The 17,193-nt window shown below is 43.6% G+C and overlaps 1 protein-coding gene across 3 annotated transcripts in view; it reads right to left on the reverse strand.

Moving 5' to 3' along the window:
• The window catches only part of FAM222B (family with sequence similarity 222 member B), a 77,323-nt gene extending 64,377 nt beyond the window's left edge, over positions 1-12,946 (reverse strand). For 2 of the 3 annotated variants that reach the window (XM_081805520.1, XM_081805519.1), the window contains exon 1: positions 12,792-12,914. The gene's annotated coding sequence lies outside the window, so the exon portion shown is untranslated. Of the gene's footprint in view, positions 1-12,791 lie in introns of all 3 variants that reach the window. The other variant, XM_081805518.1, reaches the window with a different exon arrangement.
• Positions 12,947-17,193: the final 4,247 nt, after the last annotated feature.

Consider the following 17,193-nt stretch of genomic DNA (forward strand, 5'->3'; position numbering starts at 1 on the left):
CCCCGCATCGGGCTCCCTGCTCCGCGTGAAGCCTGCTTCTCCTTCTCCCACTCCCCCTGCTTGTGTTCCCTCTTTTTTTTTTTTTTAAAGATTTTATTTATTTATTCATGAGAGACAGAGAGAGAGAGGCAGAGGGAGAAGCAGGCTCCCAAGGAGCAGAGAGCCCGATGCGGGGCTCGATCCCAGGACCCTGGGATCATGACCTGAGCCGAAGGCAGACGCTTAACCATCTGAGCCACCCAGGCGCCCTGTGTTCCCTCTCTCACTGTGTCTCTCTCTGTCAAATAAATAAAATCTTTAAATATATATATATATCTATCACACTGTCTTGATTATTGTACCTCTTTAGTAAGTCTTGAAATCAGGCAGTATGAATCTTCCAACTTTGTTGTTCTTTTTCAAAATTGTTTTGGCTATCTTGGTCCCTCTGCCTTTCTATATAAATTTTACAATCAGCTGCCAAAGACTTTTTTAAACCATCCGCAAAAGTGTATTTTAGGTGGGAATAGGCTGCCTAGGATTACTTTAACAAAGATGATGGTGGTATTGTAAAGGATGGAAATCTTATGTTTATTTTTTAAGGTTCTGATTTTTTACTTGCACAGCTGCTCTGGGATTTCCTAAGTTGTGCAGAAGGAAAGAAAAATACTCTGTATAGGAGTGCCTGGCTGGCTGAGTCCGTGGAGCATGTGACTCTTGATTTTAGGGTTGTGAGTTCAAGCCCCATGTTGGGTGTAGAGATGACTTACAATAAAACCTTAAAAAAAAATACATCTTTAAAATAAATAAATAGGGGCGCCTGGGTGGCTCAGTTGGTTAAGCGACTGCCTTCGGCTCAGGTCATGATCCTGGAGTCCCGGGATCGAGACCCGCATCGGGCTCCCTGCTCAGCGGGGGGTCTGCTTCTCCCTCTGACCCTCTTCCCTCTTGTGCTGTCTCTCATTCTCTCTCTCAAATAAATAAAATCTTTAAAAAAAAAAAATAATAAAATAAAATAAATAAATAGGAAAAATAAATAAACAAATAGGGGCACCTGGGTGGCTCAGTCAGTTACGCATCTGCCTTTGGCTCAGGTCATGATCCCAGGGTCCTGGGATCGAGCCCCGCAGCGGGCTCCCTGCTCAGTGGGGAATCTGTTTCTTCCTCTCCTTCCCGCTCGTGCTCTCTCTCCCTATCTCTGTCTCTCTCAAATAAATAAATAAAATATTCTTAAAAATAAATATTTTAGGGCACCTGGATGGCTCAGTTGGTTAAGCGACTGCCTTCGGCTCAGGTCATGGTCCTGGAGTCCTGGGATCGAGTCCCACATCGGGCTCCCGGCTTGGCGGGGAGCCTGCTTCTCCCTCTGACCCTCTCCCCTCTCATGCTGTTTCTCTCTCTCTCTCAAATAAATAAATAAAATCTTTAAAAATAAATAAATAAATAAATATTTTAAAAAACAAAACATAATATATAATATATATATTACTATACATTATATATAAATGTATTTATAACATATATATTATATGGTACAATAAAGTTGAAAACCCAATTTTCCTAAAAGACATGCTATTTATTTCAAATAGTGAAAATAAAAATGTTAAACTTGTGGGTTTTTTCTTTTTTGTTAAAGCTTTTATTTATTTGACAGAGAGAGGGCGAGAGAGCACAAGGAGCAGGAGTGGCAGAAGGAGAGGGTAAAGCAGGCCCCCTGCTGAGCAGGGAGCCCGATGCGGGGCTTGAGCCCAGGACCCCGGGATCATGACCTGAGCCAAAGACAGATGCTTAACTGACTGAGCCACCCAGGAGCCCCCCTTGTGTTTTGTTTTGTTTTGTTTTTGTTTTTTTCAAAGATTTTATTTATTTATTAGAGAGAGAGCATGAGTGCACAAGCAGGGGGAGGGGCAGAGGGGGAGAGAGAGAATCCTCAAGCAGACACCACCTTGTGTACAAAGCCCGAAGCAGGGCTTGATTCCAGGACCCTAAGATCGTGACCTGAGCCAAAGTCAGAGGCTTAACCAACTGAGCCACCCAGGTACCCCAAACTTCTTGTGTTTTACAAACAATGGTCCCTCTGCTGTCAGTAAGCTTCCCTCATTCCTCATCTAATTCCTACTCATCCTTCAGGTCTTACATTCCTCCATCCACAAGCCTTTCTTGATCCCCCAAATATGGGTTAAAGGTTAACATGTTTCCACTGCACCCTGAGGTCCTCTAACATCACTCTTAATACACTGTATTCTATAACTGACAGTTAACTTTGTTTCTCCCATCAGGACATAAACACTGGGTAGGCAGGAGTTAACTACACTAGCTACTTCTTAGCTCCTAGCACAGAATGGGCAATGCATAAATCTTTGTTTTGAATGACCTGTTGCTTTGAAAGACAGCAAGAAAAGGAATAAAGCTGGAAAAGGGCTATCTGACTTTGCAGACATACTGTAAAAGGAGTGATAGCAGCTTTTAAAAGAGATTTTCAATAAATACATGAAGAAATGGAGGAGACATACAGATTAAAAGCTAAACAGTAGATATAAGAAAACCATAATGTATGGACCTTATTTGGATAGTTTCAAAAAACAGTTGAAAAATTATTGGTATGAAGGGGGAAAAGTGAAAACCAACTGCATAATTGATGATATTAAGAAATGCTTGTTAGGGGCACCTGGCTGGCTCAGTTGGTAAGAGCGTGCAACTCTTGATCTCAGGGTTGTATGTTCGAGCCCCACATTGTGTTAGAGATTACTTAAAAATAAAATCTTGGGGTGCCTAGATGGCTCAGTCAGTTAAGTGTCTGTCAGTTTTGGCTCAGGTCATGATCTCAGGGTCCTGGGATCAAGCCCCGCGATGGGCTATGGGCTCTGCACTCAGCAAGGAGACGGCTAGAGATTATCTCCCTCTCCCTCTGCTCCTCCTGCTGCTCAGAGGTGCACTCTCTCTCTCTCTCAAATAAATAAACAAAATCTTTAAAATAAATAAATAATAAAACCTTTTAAAAAGTGCTTGTTGGGGCACCTGGGTGGCCCAGCCAGTTAAGCATCTGCCTTCGGCCCAGGTAGTGATCCGGGGATCCTGGGATTGGCCTGCATCGGGCTCCTTGCTCAGCAGGGAGCCTGCTTCTCCCTCTCTCCCTGCTTGTGCTCTCTTTCTATCTCTGTCAAATAAATAAATAAAATCTTTAAAAAAATAAAAAATGCTTGTTAATTTTTTGTGGGATTTTTCTTTTAGTCCTTATCTTTTAGAGATATGTACAGAAATATTTATTAATTTATGAATCTGGGATTTAAAAATACCTAGGGTGGGTTAGTGGGTAGGAGCAACATAGATAACACAAGATTGGCACGAGTTGACAATTACTGTAGCAGAGTGATAGGGATTCATTATATTGATGTCTACCCTTGCATTTATTTGAAATTTTCCATACTAAAGAGGTAAAAAAGAAAACCTATTAGAGAATTAATTTTCTCTTCAACCTTAAATTCCCAAGGAAAGGGAGAAAAGGAGAAATATGGGGAGTTAAGCCCTGAATCAAGTTGAGACCCTAGGGATGTCTGCAACTCCCAGCATTTGATTCTCCTGTCAAAGCCAGAAATCCTATTTAATGTCAATATTAAAATGTTTAGCTAAAATCAACCAACAACTTTATATACTCTGCATATTTCTTCCTTTCATAAAACATGTTTCTGCTTTTATTTCAAAATCATAAACTACAAAAAAAGCACCTAAATCATACCAAATTGTCCTGCCAGAAAGCAACAACAGATGTGTATCTTTCACTTACCATCAGATATATTTATTTCAGTGTTTTCAGTTCTTATATAACTGGTGAAAAAGCTATGGGGTAGCAGACAACTAGACAGTTAGTTGGCTTGAGTTCCTAATCCCAACTCTGAACTAACATGGCACTGGTTCAAAATTGTCCTGTGGTCTTCAAACCAAATCTGCTGAGGGTCTAGTTCATAAAAACCATCTAGTTTCTAATCAGAGGCATTCAGTGGAATAGATTCTTTTTTCCTTCACATTTGTAATAGAACTGATGTTAGAAAAGGCAGTTTTTGGAGCACCTGGCTTGCTCAGTCAATAGAGCACGTGACTATTGATCTCAGGGTCCTTGAGTTCAAGCTCCACATTGGGTGTGGAGCCTAAAAAAAAAAAGCGGGGGCCTGGGTGGCTTAGTTGGTTAAGCATTTGCCTGCTCAGATCATGATCTCAGGGTCCTGGGATCAAGCCCCGCATCGGGCTCCCTGCTCAGTGGGGAGTCTGCTTCTCCCTCTCCCACTGCCTGCAGCTCCCTCTGCTTGTGTTCTTGCTCACTCTCTGTCAAATAAATAAATAAAACCTTAAAAAGAAAGAAAGAAAGAGGAAAGGAAAAGGAAAAGAAAAAGAAAATTTCAAAAAAAAAAAAAAGAAAGAAAAAGAAAATTTCACTGGGGAGCTCAGTTGGTAGAGCATGGAACTCAATCTCAGGGTCATGAATTCAAGCCCATGTTGGGTGGGTGTAGAAATTACATAAATGAATAAACAAAAAGCTTTTTTAAAAAATGGAAAAATGGGGCACCTGGGTGGCTCAGTTGGTTAAGCATCTGCCTTCAGCTCAGGTCATGATGCCAGAACCCTGGGATCAAGCCCTGTGTCAGGCTCCCTGCTCAACAGGGAGCCTGCTTCTCCCTCTGCCTCTCCCCTCTGCTTGTGCGTGCATGTGCGCTCTCTCAAATAAATAAATACATTATTTCAGTGTTTTCAGTTCTTGTATAACTGGTGAAAAAGCAGAGGGAGAGGGAGAAGCAAATCCCCCAACTAAGCAGGGAGCCCGACGTGGGGCTCGATCCCAGGACTCTGAGATCGTGACCTGAGCTGAAGGCAGACACTTAGCCAACTGAGCCACCCAGGCACCCCAAAGCTTTTTTTAAAAGAGGAAAGAAAGAAAGAGAAAAAGAAGGAAAAGTATTAGCACTATATGAATTACTACTATAGAGAAGATAATTAGTACCACATTCCCATAAAGTCAATCCCTCCAGATGATGTGAATGAACATATAAAGCAACTGGAACACAGACTCACAGGGTAATCACACTGACTTTAACTCTTACTTATACTCTAATGATTTCTAGATCTGTATCTCCACTCTAAACTTTTCTACTAAACTCAAGACCCAAATATCCAGAAGCCTACTGGATTTTCCTGACACCTCAAATCTAATACACCAAAATCAAACTCATTTTCCCTCAAATATAACACCGTCTTATCCCTGTATTCCCTACCTTGGTTAATGACATCACCATCCACTTAGTCGCCCAAGCAAACAATTTCAAATTCATCTTTGACAACTCCTTCTCCCTTACACACTCCCCAACATAAAGTCAGTAAGATCCTTCTGGTCAGTCTCCTAAAAAACTCTTTAACCTGTCTAGAGTTCCACCGTTAATACTGTAATTGAGATCTTCAGTATCTCTAAAGTGATCATCACACCAGTCTCATAACCAACTGGTCTCCCTGCAGCCAATTTCATCCTTGAAAATCTAACTTCCACACAGCCAACAGTGTTACTTTTTTTTTTTTTAAGATCTTATTTATTTATTTGACAGAGAGAGACACAGCGATAGAGGGAACACAAGCAGGGGGAGTGGGAGAGGGAGAAGCAGGCTTCCCGCGGAGCAGGGAGCCCATGCTCGATCCCAGTACCCTGGGATCATGACTGGAGCCAAAGGCAGACGCTCAACAACCGAGCCACCCAGGCTCCCCCAGTGTTACTTTTCTTTTTCTTTTTTTTTTAATTTTTTATTTATTTGACACAGAGAGACAGTGAGAGAGGGAACACAAGCAGGGGGAGCGGGAGAGGGAGAGGGACAAGCAGGCTCCGCACTGAGCAGGGAGCCCGAAGAGGGGCTCTATCCCAGGACCCTGGGACCATGACCTGAGCCGAAGGCAGATGCTTAACAACTGAGCCACCCAGGCGCCCCCCAGTGTTACTTTTCTTAAACATGTTCCTTACCTGGCTTAAAACTCTCCCATGACTCCCTCATATCTATAAAATAAAATTCAGACCCCTAACCAAGGCCATCCTCAACTGGGCTCCAACTCTTCTTCCACTTCACTTCCTCACGCCCCATAATCTAGCCACATTAAACCACTGGCCCACGGGTCCATACTCATATACCTCTGTACCCTTGTGCAAGCTGTTCTCTGTATTTGAAACACTATCATCTCTAATCCTTTTTTGTTGAAGCAGCCAAATTGTATTCATTCTTTAAAACTCAACTGGCTCGGTCTGTTGAGCGTCCGACTCTTGGTTTTGGCTCAGGTCATGATAGGGTCATGAGATCGAACCCCAAACTGGGCTCCTGGCTCAGCAGAGAGTCGGCTTGAGAGTCTCTCTCCCTCTCCCTCTGCCCCTTCCCCACTGCATGCTCTCTCTCTAAAATAAATAAATAACTCCTTTTAAAAATTAAAAAATAAACACATTAAAATCTTTGAAAAAATGTGCACTCTTTAGGGGCAGCTGGCTGGCTCAGTTGGTAGAGTATGCGACTTTTTTTTTTTTTTTTTTTGACAGAGAGAGAGAGTATAAGCAGGGGGAGCAGCAGGCAGAGGGAGAGGGAGAAGCAGGCTCCCTGCTGGGAGCCCGATGTGGGGCTCGATCCCAGGACCCTGGGATCATGACCTGAGCCAAAGGCAGACGCTTAACCATCTGAGCCACCCAGGTGCCCCGAGCATGACACCACACAAAGCCATGCTTATTCTATTTCTAGTTTTTCATATTTTTCCCTACTAGCTTCAGGGTTAGTTGCCAGAAAATTAGTAACTAAATCTTATAAACCACTCCTTAAATGACCTATATTTTCCCATGAAACAGTACAATACAATGCTATACTAAACCACTGTTTTATAATTGAACCTTAAATCTGGTAACTTACTACCCTCCTTGTATTAAATACATTCTTAGGGATGCCTGAGTAACTCAGTTAAGTGTATGACTTTTGGTCTTAGCTCAGGTCTTGAGTTTAAGCCCCACACTGGGCTCCACACTGGGCATGGAGCCTACTTAAAAAATAAATAAATAAATAAATAAATGCGTTTCTAGGGGCACCTAGCTGGCTCAGTTGGAAGGGCATGTGACTCCTGATCTTGGGGTCATGAGTTTGAGCCCCACGTTGGGTACAGAGATTAAATAATTGAAACTTTAAAAAATAAACATAAATGCATTTCTTAAAAGATTTTATTTAGGGCGCCTGGGTGGCTCAGTTGGTTGAGCGACTGCCTTCGGCTCAGGTCGTGATCCTGGAGTCCCTGGATCGAGTCCCGCATCGGGCTCCCTGCTCGGCAGGGAGCCTGATTCTCCCTCTGACCCTCCCCCCTCTCATGTGCGCTCTCTCTCTCTCTCTCATTCTCTCTGTCTCAAATAAATAAATAAAATCTTAAAAAAAAAAAGATTTTATTTAATTATTTGAGAGAGAGAAAGAGCGCGAGCACAAGCAGGGGGGAGGGGTAGAGAAAGAAGCAGACTCCCCGCTGAGCAAGGACTCCCGACTCAGAGCTCAGTCCCAGGGCCCTGGGATCATGACCTGAGCCAAAGGCAGATGCTTAACCGACTGAGCCACCCAGGCGCGCCCCTAAATGTATTTTTAAAAAAGAAAATTTAGTGGGGCGCCTGGGTGGCTCAGTTGGTTAGGCGGCTGCCTTCGGCTTGGGTCATGATCCTGGAGTCCCGGGATTAAGTCCCGCATCGGGCTCCCTGCTCGGCGGGGAGTCTGCTTCTCCCTCTGACCCTCCCCCCTCTCATGTGCTCTCTCTCTCTCATTCTCTCTGTCTCAAATAAATAAATAAAATCTTTTAAAAAAAAAAAAAAAAGAAAAGAAAATTTAGCATTTTTCCTCTTGAGTTGTATTTCCTGTCACTCTTAAGTTACAAAGCTCTAAAAGGGACATAATCAAGACCTTGATATGCAGTGAAAAGACAGAAATAGATATTAAACACTTCTCTGCTGAAAAAGCATTCACCTCTCACCATGAGTACAGTGACTTCACACTTCTCCACACTCTGGTCAGCTGTGAAGCTTCAATCCTTCCCCTGGCCACTTTGCTTCTCACACTACTCTCACTTCCCACTTTATTATATTAGTATCATCTTTTGAGAGTTGCTATTACATTTTAGGAGTTGAAATCAAGACTTAGGCTCCTGTCTCTTCTGAAAATGTTCCAAGCTTCCGGTCCTGTTCTGCTGTATTATACAATGTTACTTTGCTGAAGTCTTAGCTCATTTCCTCCTCACTCTTGTCCTGATGTGGTGGTGCACATTGATAATGCCCTCTCCCTTCCCATTTTCAGACTTTACTGTCTGCTTGGAATGCCCTATCTTCCTTCTCCATCTGTGAGGGTATATCACGCAGGTTATGCAAGGGGCCTTTACTGACAATACCTGTACCCAGCCTTCCATCAACTCTCACAACAAGCTGTACCTCCCCTAGTAGAGAACTTACTGTATTTCATCAATTCTAAGACATACTTTCCTTCCCACATTTCTCTAAAAACAGGATATACCTTACAACTGATGGCATGCCAGTCTCATTAGCAGCATTTCTTTCTTCTTTCTTGTTAAAGTAATTGTGAGCCTTACAATCATTGGTACCACAGATTTGATTAAATAACATATTACAGGGGCGCCTGGGTGGCTTAGTCGTTAAGTGTCTGCCTTTGGCTCAGGTCATGATCCCAGGGTGCGGGGATCGAGCCCCACATAGGGCTCCCTGCTCCGCGGGAAGCCTGCTTCTCCCTCTCCCGCTCCCCCTGCTTGTGTTCCCTCTCTCGCTGTGTCTCTGTCAAATAAATAAAACCTTTAAAAAATAAAAAAAATAATAAAGATTTATTTATTTCAGAGACAGAGCACAGCCAAGAGAGCCGGGGGAGTGGCAAAGGGAAAGGGAAAGAATCTCAAGCAGACTCCCAATTGAGTACCGGCCACACAGGGGGCTCGATCTCACAACCCTGAGATCACAACCTGAGCAGAAATCAAAAGTCAGGCATTTAACTGACCAAGCCACCCAGGCACCCCCCTCATTCAGCAAATATTAATAAGCAATTACTCTAGGGCAGCTATGCACTCTGCTAAAACACTGGTAAGCAAAACCTGGTCCTCAGGAGGCTACTCTGAATCATATACACAGTCTTGAATACTTCACCCTCCAAACAACAGAATAACCTACAAATTCACTAAGTTAATCTGCTTTCCTCCTTACTTTTCCTTTTTAACATCTTCCCATACAGCCCTCCTTTAAAGTTTTTATCACTCTATCAAGAACCAAACAACTGACAAAAAACAACAACAACAAAAAAAACCTTTGTGCTCAATTATCAGCAGCTGTGAAAATATCACCAAAGACCGTTAAGGAATGGGTGACAAGATCAAAAGGGCTCTAAAGGAACAAAGACTCTGTTCACAAGCAAATATTCAAAGTAAAAAAGAGAGAGAGGTAAAAACACCGTAATTTTGTTTTTATTTTTTAGCACCATAATTTTGTTTTTAAATAGATTTTTAAAAAGTTTTCCCCTGGGGCACCTGCGTGGCTCAGGTGGTTAAGGGTCCAACGCTTGATCAAGCCCTGAGTTGGGCTCCACGCTGGGTGTGGAGCCTACTAAATAAATAAACAAGCAAACAAACAAATAAATAAACAGTTTTCCCCTGAGGCATGAGATGCTTTTTAAAAATTTTTAATTTGGGGGCACCTGGGTGGCTCCACCAGTTAAGTGTCTGCCTTTAGCTCAGGTCATGATCCCAGGGTCCTGGATCGAGCCCCACATCAGGCTCCCTGCTCCGCAGGGAGTCTGCTTCTGTCACACTCTCTCTCAAGTAAATAAATAAAATCTTAAAAATTTTTTTTTAATTTTATCAGAATGGGGCGCCTGGGTGGCTCAGTCGGTTAAGTTTCTGCCTTCGGCTCAGGTCACGATCCCAGGGTTCTGGGGTCAAGCTCTGCTGAGAAGAGAGCCTGCTTCTCCCTCTCCTCCCTGCTACTGCTCTCTCTCGCTATCTCTGACTCTCTCCCTCCAATAAATAAATAATAAATTTTTTAAACCAGAATAAAAATGAGGTAGCAACCATTAATTCCTTTTATTTTAGCAATTGCTATCTCAGAGATTCATGAGAAGTCCTTACGTCCCCACTTTGTTTTTATTGTTAAATATTTTTTTAAAGATTTATTTATTTATTTTGGGGCACCTAGGTGGCCCAGTCAAATGTCTGCCTTCGGCTCGGGTCATGATCCCAGGGTCCTGGGATCAAGCTCTGCATCGTGCTCCCCACTCAGCGGGGAGCCTGCTTCTCCCTCTCCCTCTGCTGCTCCCCCTGCTTGTGCTCTCTCACTCTCTGTCAAATAAATAAAGTTTTTAAAAAATAATAAAAAATTTAAAAAAAGGATTTATATATTTATTTGAGAGAGAGCGCACAAGCACAAGCAGGAAGGGGAGAGGGAGAGAAAGCATCCCAAGCAAACTCCCCGTTGAGCACGGTGCAGGGTTCGATCTTAGGACCCTGAGATCATGACCTGAGCTGAAACCAAGAGTCAGACCCTTATCAGACTGTGCCACCCAGGCACCCTTTACATCCCCACTTTAGACAGATTGCTCACACAACAGGTAATCAAAGCACTGACCATACCCTTTCTCTCCCCCAGGGGAAGACTCCATTTGATAACAGTCATCTACTACATAAAAATAACCACAAATAGGAAAAAGAATAGAGAGAAGGACAGGAAATTCTCATCACAGCTGAACAAACCTCTATCATTTTAACATAACACAGACTGCATTATGGACTTGTCTGAACCAATGGAAATTTCCAGTAGAGGGGAAAAATACATTACCAAAATTAAAAATAAATGCCCAATTATTAAAATAAAATAGGACAGCTAGACCAGCTCTAACATTTTATACCTCTACTTCATCTTCTGTGTGGAAGTCAAAACAGAATAAATTTGTATTCTGTAAATGACCTATGACAAGAGTAACAAGTGCTTTCTTTTTAAAACTACCCTCTAAAAAAAAAAAAAAAAGAATAATCAGTGTTATGGATACTTATTGGGAGAGCCAAGGAACTAGAGCAAAAAATTAAAAATAATGTATCACTGTGCATTTCCAGGAAAGAGAGGTAAAACACGTTTTACCAGATGGAGAAGTTAAAGACAACTAGGATTCATTTCCCCCATTCCTATAAAATAATTCACTGTTCTTATCTGTGAATCTTTAAGGATCTAGTACAGCCACTCCCTACCTTTGCTCAGATGAAAGACAAATCACTCACTAATTTCCAAAAGGCCTCGCCATTTCAAGCTTTCAATCAATCTTCATAGCCAGCAAAGCTGAAGCATCTGTCTCCTTCTGTCCTTTTGAAAGAAGTTTCACCTCTTTCAAAAGCTGTGGCTAGAAAGCCATTTTCTCTCTAGAAGCACACGGTTTAACTCTGTCCTCTGCTTTGTCTACCCTAAATAACAACAAGAACAACAACAAAGCCTCAGGAGTGCTTCTTCAGCCTCTCAGAAAAGAACCAGCCACCTCTTGGGCTCTTGCACAGCTGCTTCTGTCTTTCTCTGAGACACTCCACCCTGGAGGTTCCACAGGCAGGGTAACAAAAACTGGAGCTGAAAAGCTGCTATATGCTTATCTGACCTCCAAAATAGAGATAGGGCCCTAGGGCAACCAGAAACGCCCTTGCAAAAGAAAACTTTTTTACAATTTAAAAATAAATTGTATTTGCACATCCCTCATTGTGCAGCCCTCCCAGCTTGTTTCAAACTAGTTTTCTCGACTCATAAATAAGCACACTAGTACCAACTGTGTTACAAGGAACGTAAGTGAGCTATGTTCTGAAAGCATTTAACAGATTGGCCCTCCATTCTCTATTTCCTTCCTCTTGAGTAGGAGCTACACACCATTTGTAAAAATGCCCAAGAGTATGGTATTTTTCCTACACAAGTCTGATGGCTAATTAGTCACATCACAAACTGGTATTTTTGCACATGATCTACCGTGCCTACGTAGAACGCACATATGTGCCTACCGAGGTTTTACAAACAATATGCTTCGCCTTGACAAAGAAATCAATCATTCTACTAATAACGATAAGATCGAAAATCCAGTAATATTATTGGTGATACAATACCATCGGCATAGTACCTACAATTTACAGTTTTCATCAGCAATCTCAATCACATACATGATGCTTCCAATAGCCCACTGAAGCACTGCATCTTTCAGAGGTTCAGAAAGGTTAAGTGGGACCTGCCCAAGGTTATCTATCAGCTTTATCAATGGTGGACGTGGTTTCGAACCTGTCAAGACTCTAAGCCCTAGCTTTTTTTCCCTAGATCCCTCCCAGCTTTAAACGGAGGGCTCCTGACTCCCGTCCTCCGCCCAGAAAAGCCCGTGACTCCGGGCGACCGGCCCTTCCCTGCCTGGATCAGAGTTAGCTTCTTCAGCTCCAGCAGGGCTTTCATCCTCCACCACCCTCCCCCCGCGACCATTCTCTGAAAGAAGCGGAAAGGGAGAGGCGACCGAAAGCTCCTGGGGGAAGGGACGATGACAAACCGGGAAGCGCGGACACTGCCCCTGCCGTGGGCTCCTTCCCTCCGCCAAGCTGTCCAGCCCTGGCGCGGGCGATCCGGCCACCTATGCCCCAAATTCTCCCATCATCACCTCAAACTGTCCCTCCCCCACGTCCCTTCGCCGCCGACAGGCAGAGCCCCCCCCAGGTCGAGGTATCCTTCCACCAGGCCACCCCTCTTCTCTCCCGCCGCCCACCCCTCTTCCACCATCACTCACTGTCGGTGACTGGGCACGGCCCTCATGGCTGCTCCGTTGCCGCCCGCCGCCGCCACCGCTGCTCCACGCCCCGGCCCCTCAGTAGCCGCCGCCGCCGTCGGGACTCGCCGGGAGCCGCTCATGCGCCTGCGCAGCCTGGAGTGCCGGGGCCCTCTACGGACGCCCGCGCCTGCGCAGCCCGCGCCGAGGCGTCTTCTTCAGTGCCTGATGCCTGGACCCTTCGGTCTCAGGTGGACATGGCCGCTGGCTTGGAGGCGTGGTTAGGCTTACAGACTTTGGCGGCTGACCACAGGTCCAAGGCCTCTGGATTACCTTGTCTAGGTTACTAAACCCTTGGACCACGATGCCCATAAGGAGCCATAGACATAATGACACTTTTAAGATTCTGGCTCCTACTTACTCTTGAAGGCCTGAATGCAGATGCTCTGAGGTGACTGATAATGAACTTCGGATTTCTTTCAAGAAAACGGTCACATCTAGAATGCATTGCGGCTAATTGTGTAAGAGGCAACTTTGACATCCCAGAATACACTACTGGCCAGGAGGTGCTCAGAAGCCCCGAGGATCTTGTCAAGGCGGTGACTGCGCTTAACTTCTTTGGGACACTGCTAAGTTCAGTCTGTTTATCAAGCGCATACTGTTTACTGGACAAAAATGTTCTAGGCATCTCATATGTGCCATCGAGGGACTTGCAGGCTAATAGTCCCCTACTTTCCAGCTCTCACTATGAAGCCTGGCCCTTGTGCAAACTGGTTAACAAAAACTAGACCTTTAGCCCATGGAGACCCAACCATCAGTTCCTAGACCATTGTGCGGCCTTGGCATAGCCAAACAAAAGACTAGGCTTAATTGAGTCTTGGAAATCCAGTACAGACTTGACAGCTGAGGGCAGTGCACTTAAGTAGAAGGGAAGAGGAAACACAGGACTAAACTCTCTCCTTATTGCCATGACCCCCATTCCATCTCCAGCCCAGTCTTCCCTCTACAGTTCAGAGTTTGGAGAGATAGGAACAAAATATAATGTAAGGCAAAAGAAAATCAAGGAGAAGTGGAGGGGGAGCAGTTCTATTCTTTCTGTGAAAGGTGTTATATTCTTTGTACTTCTAGAGAAAGAAAAACTACTCCTGATCCCAGGATCTGATATGAATGTTTCAATTCCTAATCTAAGACTAAGGAAATTTTTCCCTCATTTTGGAAAGAAGCAAGAATAGGCCCTACAGTAAATTTGAGAATGTTGAAAATGGAGTGTCGCTAATATTACTAATTACAAATTGCTAATTAAAAATGCGGGGGCGGGGTGCCTGCGTGGTTCAGATGGTTGGGTGTCTGCCTTCAGCTCAGGTCATGATCCCAGCATCCTGGGATCGAGCCCCGCATCGGGCTCCTTGCTCAGTGGGAAGCCTGCTTCTCCCTCTCCCTCTCGCACTCCCACTGCTTGTGTTCCCTCTCTAGATGTGTCTCTTTCTGTCAAATAAATAAATAAAAATCTTTTAAAAAATGCATATAGGGGCGCCAGGGTAGTACAGTCAATTAAGCATCTGACTCTTGGTTTTGGCTCAGGTGGTGACCTCAGGATCGTGAGATCGAGCCCCACATGGGGCTCCACGCTCAGCGCAGAGTCAGCTTGAGATTCTCTTCCCTCTCCCTCTGCCCCTCCTGCTCGTTCTCCTCTCTCTTTCTCTCTCTCTCTAAAAGAAATAAATCTCGGGTGCCTGGGTGGCTCAGTTGGTTAAGCGTCTGCCTTCAGCTCAGGTAATGATCCCAGGATCCTGGGATCGAGTCCGGCATCGGGCTCCCTGCTCAGCAGGGAGTCTGCTTCTCCCTCTACCTGCCGCTCCCCCTACTTGTGCTCTCTCTGTGTCAAATAAATAAATATTTTTTTAAAAGTTAAAAAAAAGAAATCTTTTAAAAATGCATATAATGGAATTCTCAAGTCACTAAGAAATGAATGGTTAGGCCCTGTAGCACCTAGGAACCTGAGGATATTTTACTCATCAGATACATGTGACTTTTATGTAGATAGCTATATGTTGCTGTGGAAAAACAGTATATAGATTAGCATAATTCAGTCCCTAGAGAAGCAAATCTACACAAAAGTGCATGCCTCATGTCTGAACTGCCTCCCACCTCTTGACATATATAGAGTAAAATACAACTGCTAACAGAGTAGGGTGGTGGGGCCCAGAACCAAAACCAGAAGCTAGCTCCTGACTTGGGAGAGTTGTCATTACTTGCAAAAGTATTACCCTTTGGAACAAGAGCACATTTAGCACCACAGAGAAATTGCAGAGCCAGAAAGGAGGAAGAATTAATATTGACACTATGTTCTGATGAATGGATGTGTAAAAAAAAAAAAGGTCAAAGCTGACCCTGAAGCTTCTGGGAACCATATTTTCCTAATTCTACCACCACATGAAGTCCTCTGCTGGAATCTACATGATGATGACATATCTTCTTTTTTTTTTTTAAGTTTATTTATTTAAGGAATCTCTATACCCACTGTAGGACTCGAACTCACAACCCTAAGATCAAGAGTTGCACATTCCCCTAACTGAGCCAGCTAGGTGCCCCAACAGCATATCTTGTTATATTTGAACCGTAAGGGTCTCCTGAACCATTTCCCTACTTGAATTTCTCTTTTTATATAGATTTATTTTTTAAGCTTATTTATTTGTTTATTTATTTATTTTTAAGTAATCTTTACACCCAATGTGGGGCTCAAACTCACAACCCTAAGATCAAGAGTCCTATGCTCTCCCAACTGAGCCAGCCAGGCACCCCAACCTACTTGAATTTCTTACCAAGGGCAGAATAGCAGATTTTTTTTTCCTGCCAAGTATCATTATATCCAATGATAATCATTCTGAGAACTACCTCTACTCCATTTTCAGACCCTGTGATTTGGATGAGGTCACCCCAGGCATGGAGTACATAACCCAGACCCAAGTGATTCAGCACGTAACATTCTCTAAGCTACAGTGATTGTTTCAGGAATGGGCATGTAACCCAGTCAGAGCCTAAATGCACATGGTGAACTTTCCTTCAGGGGAAATCTGTTGGCTCTTTCCAACTAAAACTGGATGTGAGAAGATGTAAAATCCTGGAGATGCTGCAGCCATGTTGACACCACAAAGGTAGAGCCAATCTATCTAAAGAAATATCATTTATTCATTCACTGAGCAAATATTTATTGAGTACCCATTATGTGTTAGACACTGTTGTAGGTATAGGAGATACAGCAGTGAACAATATATATTGTCTTTGTCCTCATAGAACTTACAGTCTAGTAGGGGACATATAATAATAACAACAAACAGTTGAATAACATTTACTATGTGTCAAGAACTGTTCTAAGTCCTTTATACATATCAGTTCTTTTAATCATCACAATAACCCTATCCCTATTTTATAGATAAAGAAATTGAAGGAGAGAGAAGTTATTTGTCCTGGTCACGCAGTAAATAATGGAGCTGAAAATCAACCCAGTATATCTGGCTCAATAATCTTTGTGCTCAATTATACATTATAAACTGCCTTATCATAGGAGGGGGAAAAGAGGGTCCTCAGAGAGAATTTAATCAGTCATGGAAGGAACCACTGAAGGAGATACCTGGAAGTGAGAAAGAATACTGGGCAATTGGGAGACTGAAAAAAATTCAGTTAAGGGCGCCTGGGTGGCTCAGTTGGTTAACCGACTGCCTTCAGCTCAGGTCATGATCCTGGAGTCCCTGGATCGAGTCCCGCATCAGGCTCCCTGCTCAGCAGGGAGTCTGCTTCTCCCTCTGACCCTAACCCCTCTCATGTGCTCTCTCTCATTCTCTCTCTCTCAAATATATATATATAAAAAAAATTCAGTTAAGCTGAAAAAGAGGAATGACAAGAGATGAGACTAGTGGAGGCGCCTGGCTGGCTCAGTCCAAAGAGCCCCATGTTGCGTGTAGAGATTACTAAAAATAAATAAATAAAGTTAAAAAAACCAACCAAACAAAGAGAGATGAGTCTGGCAAAGTAAGCCAGGGCCACATTAGTTTATACTTTATTCTCAGGGCAGTGAAGCAAGGGAGTGACTTGTTCAGATTGGGGCTATGAGGGCTCGGTAAGACTGTGAAGACGCTTGATGATGCTCCTATAGCATTTCAGGAACTGCAATAGGATCATTGTAGGTAGTGATAAATGCTGTGAGGAAATGATATTTAAACTGATAACTGAATAGGGAGCAGAAGCCAAATCTAGAAGAACATAGAAGGCAGGAGTAGCAGATATAAAGGCCTTGAGCAGAAATGAGCTTGGTATATTCAAGAGATGGAAGGAGGGATGTCTGGGTGGCTCAGTTGGTTAAGCATCTGCTTTTGGCTCATGTTATGATCCCAGGGTCCTGGGATCAAGTCCCGCATTGGGCTCC

Source organism: Leptonychotes weddellii, chromosome 15, assembly GCF_054177405.1.
Source record: "Leptonychotes weddellii isolate Sample4059 chromosome 15, ASM5417740v2, whole genome shotgun sequence".
Classification (NCBI taxonomy): Eukaryota; Metazoa; Chordata; class Mammalia; order Carnivora; family Phocidae; genus Leptonychotes; species Leptonychotes weddellii.